The sequence below is a fragment of the Myotis nattereri genome, assembly GCF_964212035.1.
Source record: "Myotis nattereri genome assembly, chromosome: X".
NCBI classification, from domain to species: Eukaryota; Metazoa; Chordata; class Mammalia; order Chiroptera; family Vespertilionidae; genus Myotis; species Myotis nattereri.
This window is the reverse complement of record NC_138078.1, coordinates 138,214,667-138,227,903: the sequence shown is the minus strand read 5'-3', so window position 1 is coordinate 138,227,903 and position 13,237 is coordinate 138,214,667. Positions and strand designations below refer to the sequence as shown.

The 13,237-nt window shown below is 40.6% G+C and overlaps 1 protein-coding gene across 1 annotated transcript in view; it reads right to left on the bottom strand.

The window, feature by feature from the left end:
- Positions 1–12,617, bottom strand: part of MTM1 (myotubularin 1) — a 102,697-nt gene extending 90,080 nt beyond the window's left edge. The window contains exon 1 of the mRNA XM_081115187.1: positions 12,567–12,617. The gene's annotated coding sequence lies outside the window, so the exon portion shown is untranslated. The remainder of the gene's footprint in view (positions 1–12,566) is intronic.
- Between the last annotated feature and the right edge of the window lie 620 nt (positions 12,618–13,237).

Here is a 13,237-nt window from a genome sequence, read left to right as displayed (position 1 = left end):
AGAGCCAAAAACCAAGGCCTCACTCAAATACTTGACACCATTGAGGACATTTTTTAAAAAGTGCCATGATCTCTTAAGGCACTTCTAAAGAAGAGTTCAAAAAATGGGCTGGATAATTTCGATTTGGAGCTTCCTGTTTCTTCTCTGCATGGGCTAGAAGTAAAAAGCAGAAAGTGAGATTTTTAAAAAAATGTTGCATAGGGTCTCCCAATTATTGAAAATGCTAAGCTTGATATATCTTAATTAGTCACAATTTACAAGAGCGGGTTGACCTTGAAGGTTCACAGAGATCAGCACCAGAACTAGAAGCCTGCCCAAGAGGCAGTTTGCCACAGTAGTTAGAGGAGTGTCCAAAAGCAATCTCTAAAGACTGGCTTCATTAGAAGCCTTGGAGATTCAGAAAGAGAAAGACTTGCAGTGACCCAGAGTATGGACAATGTTTATCTTCCTGCTTGGGGCAGTTACCTATTATTCTAGCCATACATACAAGTGGCCACCCACACCTGCTATAGAAGAAGGTGAAAGAAATGTGTGCGCGCGCACACACACACACACACACACACACACACTCTTCTAGAACTTGGCACTGTTCACAGGGAGGAAGTTTTCATAGATGTGGAAGAAATAATCTAAAAGTCAGAAATAAAAAAGCAAGGAGATAAAGAGGAACCAAAACCAGTGTCAAAAGAATGGCAAAGAAAGGGAAGATGAAGAAATTCCAGTACTATTACTATAACTGTGACACATATAAATCTAACACAGATAATTTCCATGGCTTCTGAAGGAGCATTATATGCTGCTCCACAGAAGAATAAAAAGAATTCCCACACAGGCCAGTGTTGCACAGTAGTTAGAGTGTCTGCCTGTGCACCTAAGGATCAAATGTTTGATTCCAGGTCAAGAGCACATACCTGGGTTGCAGGTTGGATCCCGGGTGTGGGAGGCAACCAATCGATGTGTCTCTCTCATATCAATGTTTCTCTTTTTCTCTCCCTCCCCCTCCATTCCTCTCCTCTCCCTCCCTTCCTCCCTCTCGCTCTTAAAAAAAAAAAAAAAAAAAAAAAAGCAAAGGAAAAAGTATTCTCGGGTGAGGATTGAAAAACAAAAAAAGAATTCCCAAGGTATATTATCTTCCTGAAGATGGTATCTGAGACATACATAATTCTACAAACATAATTCAACATCTAATCATAATAAAAATAAACTCTCAGTAAACTAGGAATAGTCAAGGGAACCTATGTAAAACCTATAGCTAACATCATTCTTAATGGTGAAAGATGGAATACTTTCCCACTAAGTGTGGGAACAGTGCATTCAATATCTTTCAGAGATCTTAGCAAGTTTAATAAGGCAAGAAAAAGAAATAAAAGGCATAACATATTGGGAGGAAGAAGTAAAATTGTATTTGTAAATGACATGATCATGTATGTCAAAAAAATCCTAAAAATATTACAGAAAACTATTAGAACTACTAAAATTAGTAAGGTTACATGATACCCAAGGTCAACATAAAAATTGTATTTGTATTGTTAGCAATAAACAAACGGGAATTAAAGTATAAAATGGGGTCTGTTTGCCACTATAGAGCGAAACATATGAGCTAAAACTGCAAAGTTTTAGAGCAGTGGTCAGCAAACTCATTAGTCAACAGAGCCAAATATCAACAGTACAACGATTGGGATTTCTTTTGAGAGCCAAATTTTTTAAACTTAAACTATATAGGTAGGTACGTTGTTATTAACTTAATTAGGGTACTCCTAAGGCTTAGGAAGAGCCACACTCAAGGGGCCAAAGAGCTGCATGTGGCTCGCGAGCTGCAGTTTGCCGACCACGGTCCTAGATGGAGACATAGGAGAAAATCTTTGGGAACTTAAGTTAGGCAAAGATTTCTAAGAGCAAAAAAGCACAAACCATAGCAGTAAAAATGATAAACTGGATTTTTTTTAAAAGAATAGTTTATTGAATTTTAGAGAGAGAGGAAGAGAAACACCCATGTGAGAGAGTAACATCCATTGGCTGCCTCCTGCACAGCCCCCGCTGGGGATCAAGCCTGCAACCTAGACATGTGACCTGACCCAGAATTGAACCAGCAACCCTTTGGTACATGGGACGATGTCCAGCAAACTGAGCCACACTAGCCAGGGCTAAACTGCATTTTTATCAAAATGAAAAACCTTTGCTCTTTCAATGGCACAGTTAAGAAAATGAAAGGATAAATCACAGTTTGGGAAGAAAGTACTTGCAAATCACATATCTGATAAAGGTCTGTATGGTCTGTATCCAAAATGTATGAAGACGTCTTATAACTTAATAATAAAACAATCCAATAAGAAACAGGCAAAATATTTAAGCACACACTTTACCAAAGATATATGAATGGCCAATAAGATATACATGAAGAAAAAAAAAAGATATCCATGAAGATACACTCATCATCGTTAGTCATAGGAATATGCACATTAAAACCACAATGTGCTACCATTACACACCCACTGAAATGGCTGCAATTTAACAAGACAGATAATAAAAAGTATTGGTGAGGACATGTGCCACGCAGAACTCTCAGACTTTGCCAGTAGAAATGCAAAATGGCACTTTGGAAAATAGGTTGACAGTTTCTTGTAAAGTTAAATATACACTAAATATATGGCCCAGCAATGAAACATTTAAGTCCACATAAAAGACCTGTAAGCAAATGTTGATAGCACTCTATTCATAATGGCAAACACACACACACACACACACACACACACACACACAACAAAAAAAAACAACAACAAAAACCACCAAAAAACAAAAAAAAACAACCCAGAATCAACTCAAATGTTCATCGACATGGACAAATTATGTTACAGTATATTACAGCCACACTTCAGAATACTACTCAGAAACAGAGTTACCAACTGCTTATACATGAGACAATGTGGTGGATGAGTACAAAAAACATTCTGCTAAATAAAAAACAACCACAAGATACTATATAAATCTACCCTCTACCCTCAACACATCTCAAATAACTACTAGTATTCAGACCACATTCTTTGACCTTAATACAGTTAAATTAGAAATCAGTTTTAAAAATACCTAGAGCTCTAGCTGGTGTTGCTCAGTTGGTTAGAGTGCTGTCCCATGCACAGAAGGGTCTCGAGTTCAATTCCCAGTAAAGGTACATACCCAGGTTGTACCTTCAATCCCCAGTCAGGGCACAAAGGGGAGGCAACCAATCGATGTTTCTATCACATTGATGACTCTCTATCTCTTCCCTCCCTCCCTTTTTTCCTCTCCCTCTCCCTTCCTCTCTAGAATAAATGAAAAACATATCCTCGGGTAAGGATTAAAAAAATACTAATAATAAATAAAAATACCTAGAAAATATATTTGTAAATTTAAAAATAGACTTCTAAGCAACTCACAGGTGAATGAAATAATCACAATGAAAATTAGAATATACATATACTATAATTAAATAATAAACATACTATGTTTTAAAATATCAAAACAGCAGAATAAATCCAAACAGAAGGAAGAAGAAAACAGAGATTTCCAGAATGTATTTTAAGTGAAAAAAGCAAGAAGCTGATTAGTGTATGTAGTATGCTTTTTTGGTGTAAGAAAAGGAGGGAATACAAGTGTGTGTGTATGTGAGTGTGTACATGCTTATTCAAATTTTCAAAAGAAGAAACATAAAAGAATAAATTTAAAATTAATGATATAGTGTCTGGACAGTGTGGCTCAGTGATCAAGCATAAACCTATAAACCAGGAGGTCACAGTTCTATTCCCAGTCAGGGCACATGCCCAGGTTGCAGGCTCGATCCCCAATCAGGGGCGTGCAGGAGGCAGCCAATCAATGATTCTCATCACTGATGTTTCTATCTCTCTTTTTCTCTCCCTTTCTCTCTGAAATCAATCAAAATATATATTTTTAAAAATCACAAAAAACTAATGATATTGATTGAGGAGGGTGGGGGTAGACAGCATGCTTGGCAGGAGACAGGTATGAAAGTAAAGCTTCCCAGAATATACTTTGATATAAATTTGACTTTAAAATCATATGAAGTTGTTACTCACTAAAAATTAATCAAAATAATGAGAATAAAATTATGCTCATTCATTTCTGCTTGCTGACAAACCTCATACTACATAACCACAACTGAAAAAAGCCCTTGGTAAGACTAATCAAGAAAAAAGAGAGAAAGCATAAATAAATAATATTAATATTTAAGAATGAAAAACAGACAAAACTACAGATATGGCAGATATTAACTAGTAGTTTAAAATCTTCCCATACCAAAACACTAGGCCCAGGTGGCTCTAGGGACATGTTTTTACCAAACACTCAATCCAATCTTATACAAACTTCTAGAGACCAGAAAAAGGGAATTCAGTACTCTCAACCCACTTTACAAGGTTAGCAAAATGATACTAAACTAGATAGAGACAGCACAGAAAGGAAAATTAAAGCCAAATCTCACTCACAAAGACAGATATAAAAATCCTGAAGAAAATGCTACCAATCAAATACAGCAGTAAGAAACACATTGTGTTCACGTGAGCAATACAAATCTGACTAATGCAGCAAAGTTATATTAGAAAATCCCTTTTAATAACTCACACGTTAACAGGTTTAAATTGGGGAGGGAAATGTATCTCCATAAAGGCAGAAAAAGAGGGCTGATAAAACTCAACATCTATTTATGCAAAAAAAAGTGTACACCAGAATTTTGCCTACACAAAACCTAAAGTAAATATAATACTTTCTGGTGAAATATGGGAAACATTGCACCCTCTCAAATACAGATCTTGGGCCCACCCCGAACCTACAGAATCAGACACTTCACCCTGGCTGACAGTGAACTTGTCATTTGGGCCACACCCTTAGGTGATGCTGATGATCTGGCTGCTCAAAGTCAAAGTGGGAGTCAAAGCAGCACAAGAGAAGTGTTCTCCAACAGTTGAAGACCCACTGACAACAAATCTGCATTTCAACCTGAAGTCCAGGTGATTAGCAGGGCAGTCAGCTTGGGGATATGAATGCTCCTATCATAGCTGCTCCACAGCAGCACGCCAGAATCACCCAAGCAGTTTAAAATGCAGATGTCTGATCTCCTTCATATCAAATAAATCTGAAGGTCTGTTGGGGGAGCCTGGTCAGCAGGTTGTTAAAGCTCTCTAGGTCAGCGGTTCTCAACCTGTGGGTCGAGACCCCTTTGGGGGTCGAATGACCCTTTCACAGGGGTTGCCTAAGACCATCCTGTATATCAGATATTTACATTATGATTCATAACAGTAGCAACATTACAGTTATGAAGTAGCAACGAAAATAATTTTATGGTTGGGTCACAACATGAGGAACGGTATTTAAAGGGCCAGAAGGTTGAGAACCACTGCTCCAGATGATGCTAAAGAATAGTCAGCATGGCAAACCACTAGGTTTTCCAGTCTGGCCCTCTCCAAAGAGCCTGAGAAGAAGGAATTCTTCAAGTTCTTTGAAGATGCCCCCAAGAAAGATACTTGCATTTCACATGTATATCAATGGTGACTTCTTAAACTGACTTACCAAGCTGAAATGAAGAAAAGAATTCTCTGGTACTTAGTGGAGATGCTGTGAGGAGTCAAATTAGATATATGTCATAGCACTGGGCAAAGGGCTTGGCCCAGATTACACCAAACACCAACACGAGGTTTCACACAGGTGGCAGTGGCCTTGACAGCGAATCTGCTAACATTACCTGCACATTAAGGTCAAAATTATCTCTCACCCGGCCGGTGTGGCTCAGTGGTTGGATCTTGACCTATGAATCAGGAGGTCACGGTTCGAATCTGGATCAGGGCACATGCCTGGGTTGTCGGCTTGATCCCCAGTGTGGGGCATGCAGGAGGCAGCCAATCAATGATTCTCTCTCATCACTGATGTTTCTCTCTCTCTCTCCCTCTCCCTTCCTCTCTGAAATCAATAAAAATATTTTTTAAATGTATCTCTCCAAACTGTGCTGTCCAACACTGGAGCCACCAGGCAATGTAGCTCTGAAAACGTGAAATATGGCTAGTCCAAATTGAAGGGTGCAGTAAATGGAAAGTACATACCAGGATTCTACAACTTAGTACAGAAGAAGGGGAAGACATCTCACTAATTATTATACTGATTACATGATGAAATGATATTTTGGATATACTGGGTTAAATCAAAATCTATTATAAAAATTTATTTCATCTGTTTCTTTACTTTTTTAATGTGGCTACTAGGAAAACTGATTACACGTCGCATGAATTATCTTTCTAGTGGACGGTGCAGCCGATGGGTCAGTGGGGAAGCCAGGATGTGAATTGCTACTTATCCCAGCTTCTCAAACTTTCATTTGCATACAGATCACTTGGGTGGGGGTCTTATTAAAATGCAGATTCTAGTTGTGCAGGTCTGGCAGGGAGCTAAGATTCTACATGTCCCCTAAACTCCTGGGAGCTGAGGAGGAGCAGGGGCATCCAGGTGCTATTTATCAACAAGGAAAAACTGTTTGGTGTTAAGAAGTGATGGGAACTTCTAGAAGAATGATCACACCAATTCAGAGTTGATAATAGCAAGTAAAGGAAATGGCCAGCAGGGTTACACTCAGCCTCAACTTTCAAAAATCAGTTATTATGTCTTGCAGGGAGGATTACAAAGAGGTGAGGGTCAACTCCAATTGCCTTCTACCTGTGAGGGCTGTAGGGATTGGAACTTGCTCTCAGATGGGAACCACTGATATGTACAAGGAACAATTCTGGACTAGGAAGTTTGAAATGGAATCTTGACTGGTGTTTCTTATATCCTGCCTACCACATAACCAGTGTCAAGAGCAACACCCTTCTGGGGTCTCACTGAAACCAAGTGTAAGTCTTCTTATTATGACCCACAAATAGTACTGACATGTCATGGCCAGAGGTCATTGCTGTGCAGGGTTATTTCTTATTTCAGTAAAACAGCTCAGGTCAATTGCAACCCTCCTGGAATGAACCTTGAGAGCAGTCCCAGTTCTCCTCAGTCCTTATGTAAATCATTTTAGGAATATAAAGGAACTTAAAGTTCAGACAACGACATTATAAGCACCACTACCTGAGGCTAAGAATTCCCTTCAGGACCCACCTCTGCCTCCAGAGCTCCCACGCAGGGTAAAAAAGGACACCATGATCCGTTCCACTGCAAGAGGCTCTGGGAAACAAACTGTTTCCTTCTCACAAAAATCTCAAGGATGTGATAGCAACATATAACAATGACTACAAACTAAAGAAAGGGCATTGCTGTGTTGTCAAGGTCTGCAGGCAAGGGAATCCAAGCTGGAGGAGTTACAAACAAGTTGCTTTCTCTTTACTTTCAATTATTACCCTTTAACTTCCCTTACCCCTGTACACCCCCATACCAGCAAGCAAAACCCCCCAAAACGAACCTAACTGAAAACTGTTCATGACAATAGTCCAAAAATTCAGAAGCTGGGAAGAAAATGGTGGGAAAGCAATATGTGAGACCTCTCTCTCAGCACTGGACTTAAAGAACTTTCTTATTCATTTGCTAATTGACCATGGAAAGAAAGGCTAAGCATGAGCTCTGCTGTTTCACGTTGCAGTCAGGGATATAAGCCACAGACAACTGAATTTCTTGAAATGAACTCATCCAAACAATTCTAAACTTTGCCCCCCTTGCCCAGTTGAAGTCAAAGAATGTTTAGTAAATGTCTACTGCATGAAGAAGGCTACATTAGGTTTAACCTGCCCAGAACAACGTCTCCAACCTCAGCCATCTTAATTACAAGTTTGGAAATGGAAAGAAGCTAATACTGAAATACAAAGGTGTTACATATTAAAACGAAGAGTTGAGGAACATGATACTAAACTAATGTAAGTACATGAAATTTTCAAGAGCTACTTAATGGAGTAATTTCAAGATACTGAGAATCAAATTCAAGTAACAAACAAAGGAGTACTCAGCACCTGTTCTGTTTGAATAAGGCAGTGAGGACCTGGGGAGCAACTGGGTCACTGGATTTCTTCTTGTCCCAACACTAAGAGGCCATCAGCCATTTAGTATGGGTGGAGGAACCTGGCAGTGTCTCAAGCTGCATTGAGGATCTAAGGTAAGGTGCTGATTTGAAAAAGGAAAGACTTCCATTTTGAGACACTGCAGAAAAAGGCAGGGGCTATTCTGTGATGGAGAGATTGCCTTGCTATCTATCACCCTATGATTGTTGGTTTTACAGTACTATCATTTTAGTAATAAAGAAAACGGAAACTTGGGAGGTGTACCAATGGCTTCAGATCCATTTGAGAAAGTCAAATAAAACACTTGCATATCTTAATGCTGACAGAAGAGGGAGAGTGAGGCAGAGGCCACACCTTTAGCTATGGGGGAGATGAGCTAAGAACAGGAAGGACGCTGCCCTCTAACACAAGTTCTCCCAATAATGATGGCTTATATAACACACAACTGCAATAACAATAATGCCACCGTGTCTTCAAAGGTTGCTGCTGCACATTTGACTCTCTGAATAGCTCTGGGAATTTGGTAGGGCAGGTTTTCTTAGATCTATCTTACAAATGGAAGAGACACCAGCAGTGAGGTAAAATGACTTGTCCCGTGTCATAGAGTTAAGAGGTGCAACTGGGACTTGAACCTGTCTTATGGAGTTCAAACTCAAGAAGATTTCTACCACCTTACATGACACAAGGCTCTTTCCCACTACTTGTTCCTCAGGTAGAATCAGAATGAAGGCAGTAGTGCAGGATGCCAATTTTCTAAAGAAATGCTTGCCACATTCTTAAAAACAAAAAGATGAGATTGTCTTGGCACTCTTGTGAAAAAATACATTGTAAACATTTAACATGAAAATCCATCCTCCAATTACATAATGTTAGGGGTCCTCAAACTCTTTAAACAGGGGGCCAGTTCACTGTCCCTCAGACCATTGGAGGGCCAGACTATAGTTTAAAAAAAAAAAACTATGAACTAATTCCTATGCACACTGCACATATCTTATTTTGAAGTAAAAAAACAAAATGGGAACAAATACAATATTTGTATTTGCATGTGGCCCGCAGGCCGTAGTTTGAGAACCCCTGCATACTGGCAACTGGATCTCCAGTTGACTAACTCCAACTGGGTCTCCTGGTTCCTTCTTGCTTTCAAAGCAGAGGGATTTAAAGGATTCTCTTGTTCTATTCTTATTTGTAACAACAAACAAAATATGAACTCAAGTTATTTGAATCTAGACAGTAAAGGAAACTTACACTGCAAGAACTCTGATCACTGCTGCCAACACCACATGAAACTAAATGCTCTATTCAATAATGAAATGAAGAAAAATGTCTAGAAAATCAGGCTTACTAGATTTCCAAAACTTTATTAAAACATGTCTGAAATCCTTTTATTTTATTTAAAAGAAAAAAATGGAGTTCCATGTAGTTCAAGTCAAAAGAAAGGAGTTCCATGTAGTTCAACTTTTCTTGAGAGCCTATTCTAAACATTTAACATAGAGCATCACTCAGTCCTATCCAACTTCCCTTTGAGGAAGTTACAATTATTATTTTCATTTTACAGATAAGGAAACTGAGGTACAGAGGTAAGTAACTCCCCTAAATTCACACAGATAATACTAGAGCCTGGATTTAAATCCAGAGTCAATAGCTTATAGGCAAATGACAACCCCTGTCACCCCATCTGCCAGGAAGGAAAAATGAACTGAGAAACTAGAAAATAAAGAAAGCAGAACTTCAAAGAGGTCAGAAGCAGGGACAGGGATTACTAAAGAATAATGAAAACAACCACTTATTCTTTTATACAATTAAAAAAAAAACTTTAGAAATAACAAGAAACGCTAGCCTTTGAAATCCTTTGGCCACCAGTTCAAAATGTCGCCTAGTAAGCCTTGAAAAGGCTCTGCTTTTCTCATTTTGGAGCCTTCAATAAGAGCAAGAACCACATGTTCTTTTGGTGGTTTCTAAAGTAACTACATTTTGTTAATCCTCCTTTTATTTTGTAACAAAGATTACTAGAGTAGTTTATGTAACTTTTATCATTTTTCAGAACCTGTACAAATGAAAACGTTTGTTTTGAAGCCACTGAACATATAGAACATGAGAGAACTGAAAAGGTATTAACTAAGCAGATGAACTTTTTATTTATTTATTTTTTTGTCAGATGAACTTTCAGAATAAGCTATCATTAATGCCAGTTTACTGGCATTCTTGTTCTTAAGAAGCTGAGTGCTTCTTCACTCTAGAGCTACAGGCATACCTTGTGTTGTACTTCACTTTATTGCACCTCACAGATGTGTTTTTAACAAATTGAAGGCAAAACCAAAACCCTCCACAAGCAAAAAGATGACCACTCGTTTTACTGTGATAGTCACTTTACTGTGGTGGTCTGGAACTGAACCTGCAATTTCTCCAAGGTATGCCTGTAATTTCAAAATGAATTTTTCTTTACAAACCACACAATATGAAGATTGACAAGAACCTACATTTCAGATAGGTTCCCAGTACAAACCAGTGTGCAGGAAGAGAAATCAACAACCAACACTGACCTCAACAGTGTCTTCTGTAGCGAGAGTGAAGTAACCACTGATACAGCAAGGGACTTGAAAACTACCTCTCTAGGTGTTTAAAACCACGTAATGTTTGCATGTAAGGGGGAAAATTCAATTAAAAATGAGGCTGTGGTGCACTTATCATCCAAAAGGGAATGTCTGGAGAAATGATGGATTCCACAGAATCTGAGTCAGACAGATTTACTTTTCAATTTATTTACTGTAATGGAGTAGTATGTCTGTTTCAAAATTTATGCACTGTAATTAGTCGATGTATTTACAGTAATTTATTTATTATAATTAGTCTAAAACTATCAACTCAAAGTAATGTCCAACTCACTCTCATTCATGCCAGCCTGTTGTCATCATAGAGTTCCAAAGCTCTATTTTTCTTCATATTGTTCATCTCCACTGGAAAATATAGCATTGTTTATTTTTTATTGTCTACTTCCCTACATATTAGTTCTGTAAGGCAGGGACTGTCTGCTGTCTTCCCAGTGTGTAGGACATTGTGAACAGACCACAGGCCTTCTGGGTTGAATGAATGAATGAAACAACTGACAACTTGATAAATGTGTTAGAATTTTAAGGTAAGGAGACCAATTATTTAATAACCACACCAAAATCTGAAGACTCCAATGAATGTTCTCCACTTTCAAACATGTCAGGAGCTTGCTATACCCTGCCAGCACCAATGGTTTGAACCTAATCAATGGTGTGGAATCTCTCAAGGATAGATTTGGTTTGTGAAATAGCCAAAAGTCACTCAGAGTCAAATCTGGTAAATAAGTTAATTGTGCCCAAAATATATGTTGGATGAAAACAACATGTGTCTATAAATTAACAAGCTTGTCTTATTTGGCTGGTAATCTGGTTTAGAAGGAAATTAAAAACAGTTTGAGCTACAACAAAATCGCTGGCTCAGTCTCAAACTCTAAGGTGGATAGTTTACAAGGAACAAAAACTGAGCCATGATTAAAAAAAAAAGTACCCAGGCTAGCCAGCCGCCAAGATACCCCCCAGAGACCCGACTTATATTAGCTTTGCCATTAAGTTGTCTGGCAGCCTGTGTCACATTAGTTATCCTCTCTGAGCTTCAGTTTCCCCATCCAGGAAATAAATGAACTATATGAACTTCAAGGTCCCAGTCAATTCTAAAATGCCATCATTCTATTGTGAAGGTTTAGTATTTCTGTTTTAAAACCAGTTACAATCCACTTCACCTCATCCTTTGTATGCGTATAAAAGGCGTATAGTATTTTTTGCAGCAGATCATTTCATATTTGCTTAGGCAAAAACTAAAATTAGTTTTCACTTCCTGAGTGCAGCAAAAGACAGTTAAGGGAGGTAACCCGGCAAACAGCGCTTGCTGGTGCCTGTGCATACTTCCGACTGCGTTTCAGGGAACTAACCTTTCCCTTTCAGATCTTCCTTTAACTGTTGCAAAAACAGACAAACCTCCCATTTGTGACAGAAACAGACACTGGCAAAGAGCGCAGAACCAGGACTCACGGCAAATGACCAGCTGTGGCCGCTCCACAGAACCCACGGGGGATGAGGCGGGCACCCACCCCGCGCGCAGAGCCGCGGTGAGGACCAGCAGAGGCGCGTCGCCAGGGAGACAGGGCGGCCGCCTGGCCCACTCGCCGCCCCAGGACCGGGAAGTAAAGTCCAGGCAGCGGCCAATACGCCCCAACCCCCATCCCCCGGCCCTCCGGCCCTCCGGCCCGGATTCCAGACCCGACCTTCGCGCGCCATGGGCCTGAGACCTTGGACGAGGAGAACCTGGACGCCGGAGGCACCTGCCTGCTGCTCTCTGGCCTCAGCCCTGGCCGGCGGGAACAGCCAGGCATTTGGGCAAATCCACCCACCCCCCGGGCGCTGCGAGACACCTCGGGGCCTGCCGTCCTGGGGAGTCTCAACTTCCTCTTCTTGGTCCCCCATCCCCACCACATCACGGGTCCCCGCAACAGCCAGCTGGGAGACAGGCCAGCCGCAAGCGTTCACCCACCTTGGGATCCGGGCGCCACCGCCGTTGCCAGGCTGCTGGGCTCCCGGGCCCCGCTCCGCCCCCTTCAGGTCCTCCCCCTGCGGCCTCCCCGCCCTTGGCCACCGCCCTCCGCCATTTTCTGCGCGCCAGTTGGCGAGGATGCATCACGTGACAGGGGCGGGGTGGACGGAGGGCTCCAGGAAGCCTACAGAACCTCTCCCAGGGGCGGGGCTCTTCGCCCAGGAGGCTGCTGGGAAACCCTCTTTGAAGGGTCTGGCGAGAGGAGGCTACTGGGAGTTGTAGTTTAAAATAGGGTGCTGGGAATGGGCTGGCCAAGATGCTGGAGGCCACCCTTGGAGTAGGATCCAAGCAGAGGCTCCTGGGAAGCGTAGTCCCAGGACTCTTCTGTTTTTCTCCAAAAAGGGGAAACCCAGATGGAAAACTTCCCTAGATAAAACTTTAGCGGAGGTCACTAAATTTAGCTATTATTGGGTACATAAGGTTGGCTACGTGAAGTTGAGATACTAAAAGGGAAAAAAGAAGTTTCACTTTCTCTCGTGCAGAATCTGCAATTCACAAACACAGCTCAAAGTTGAGGCATTCTTCATCCAATGATAGCACCTTTGCAAGAACTCTCTTGAGACTTAGTGACAAAGTTCCTTCTACTTTTTGAGGTTTGGAGCAGGCAAACA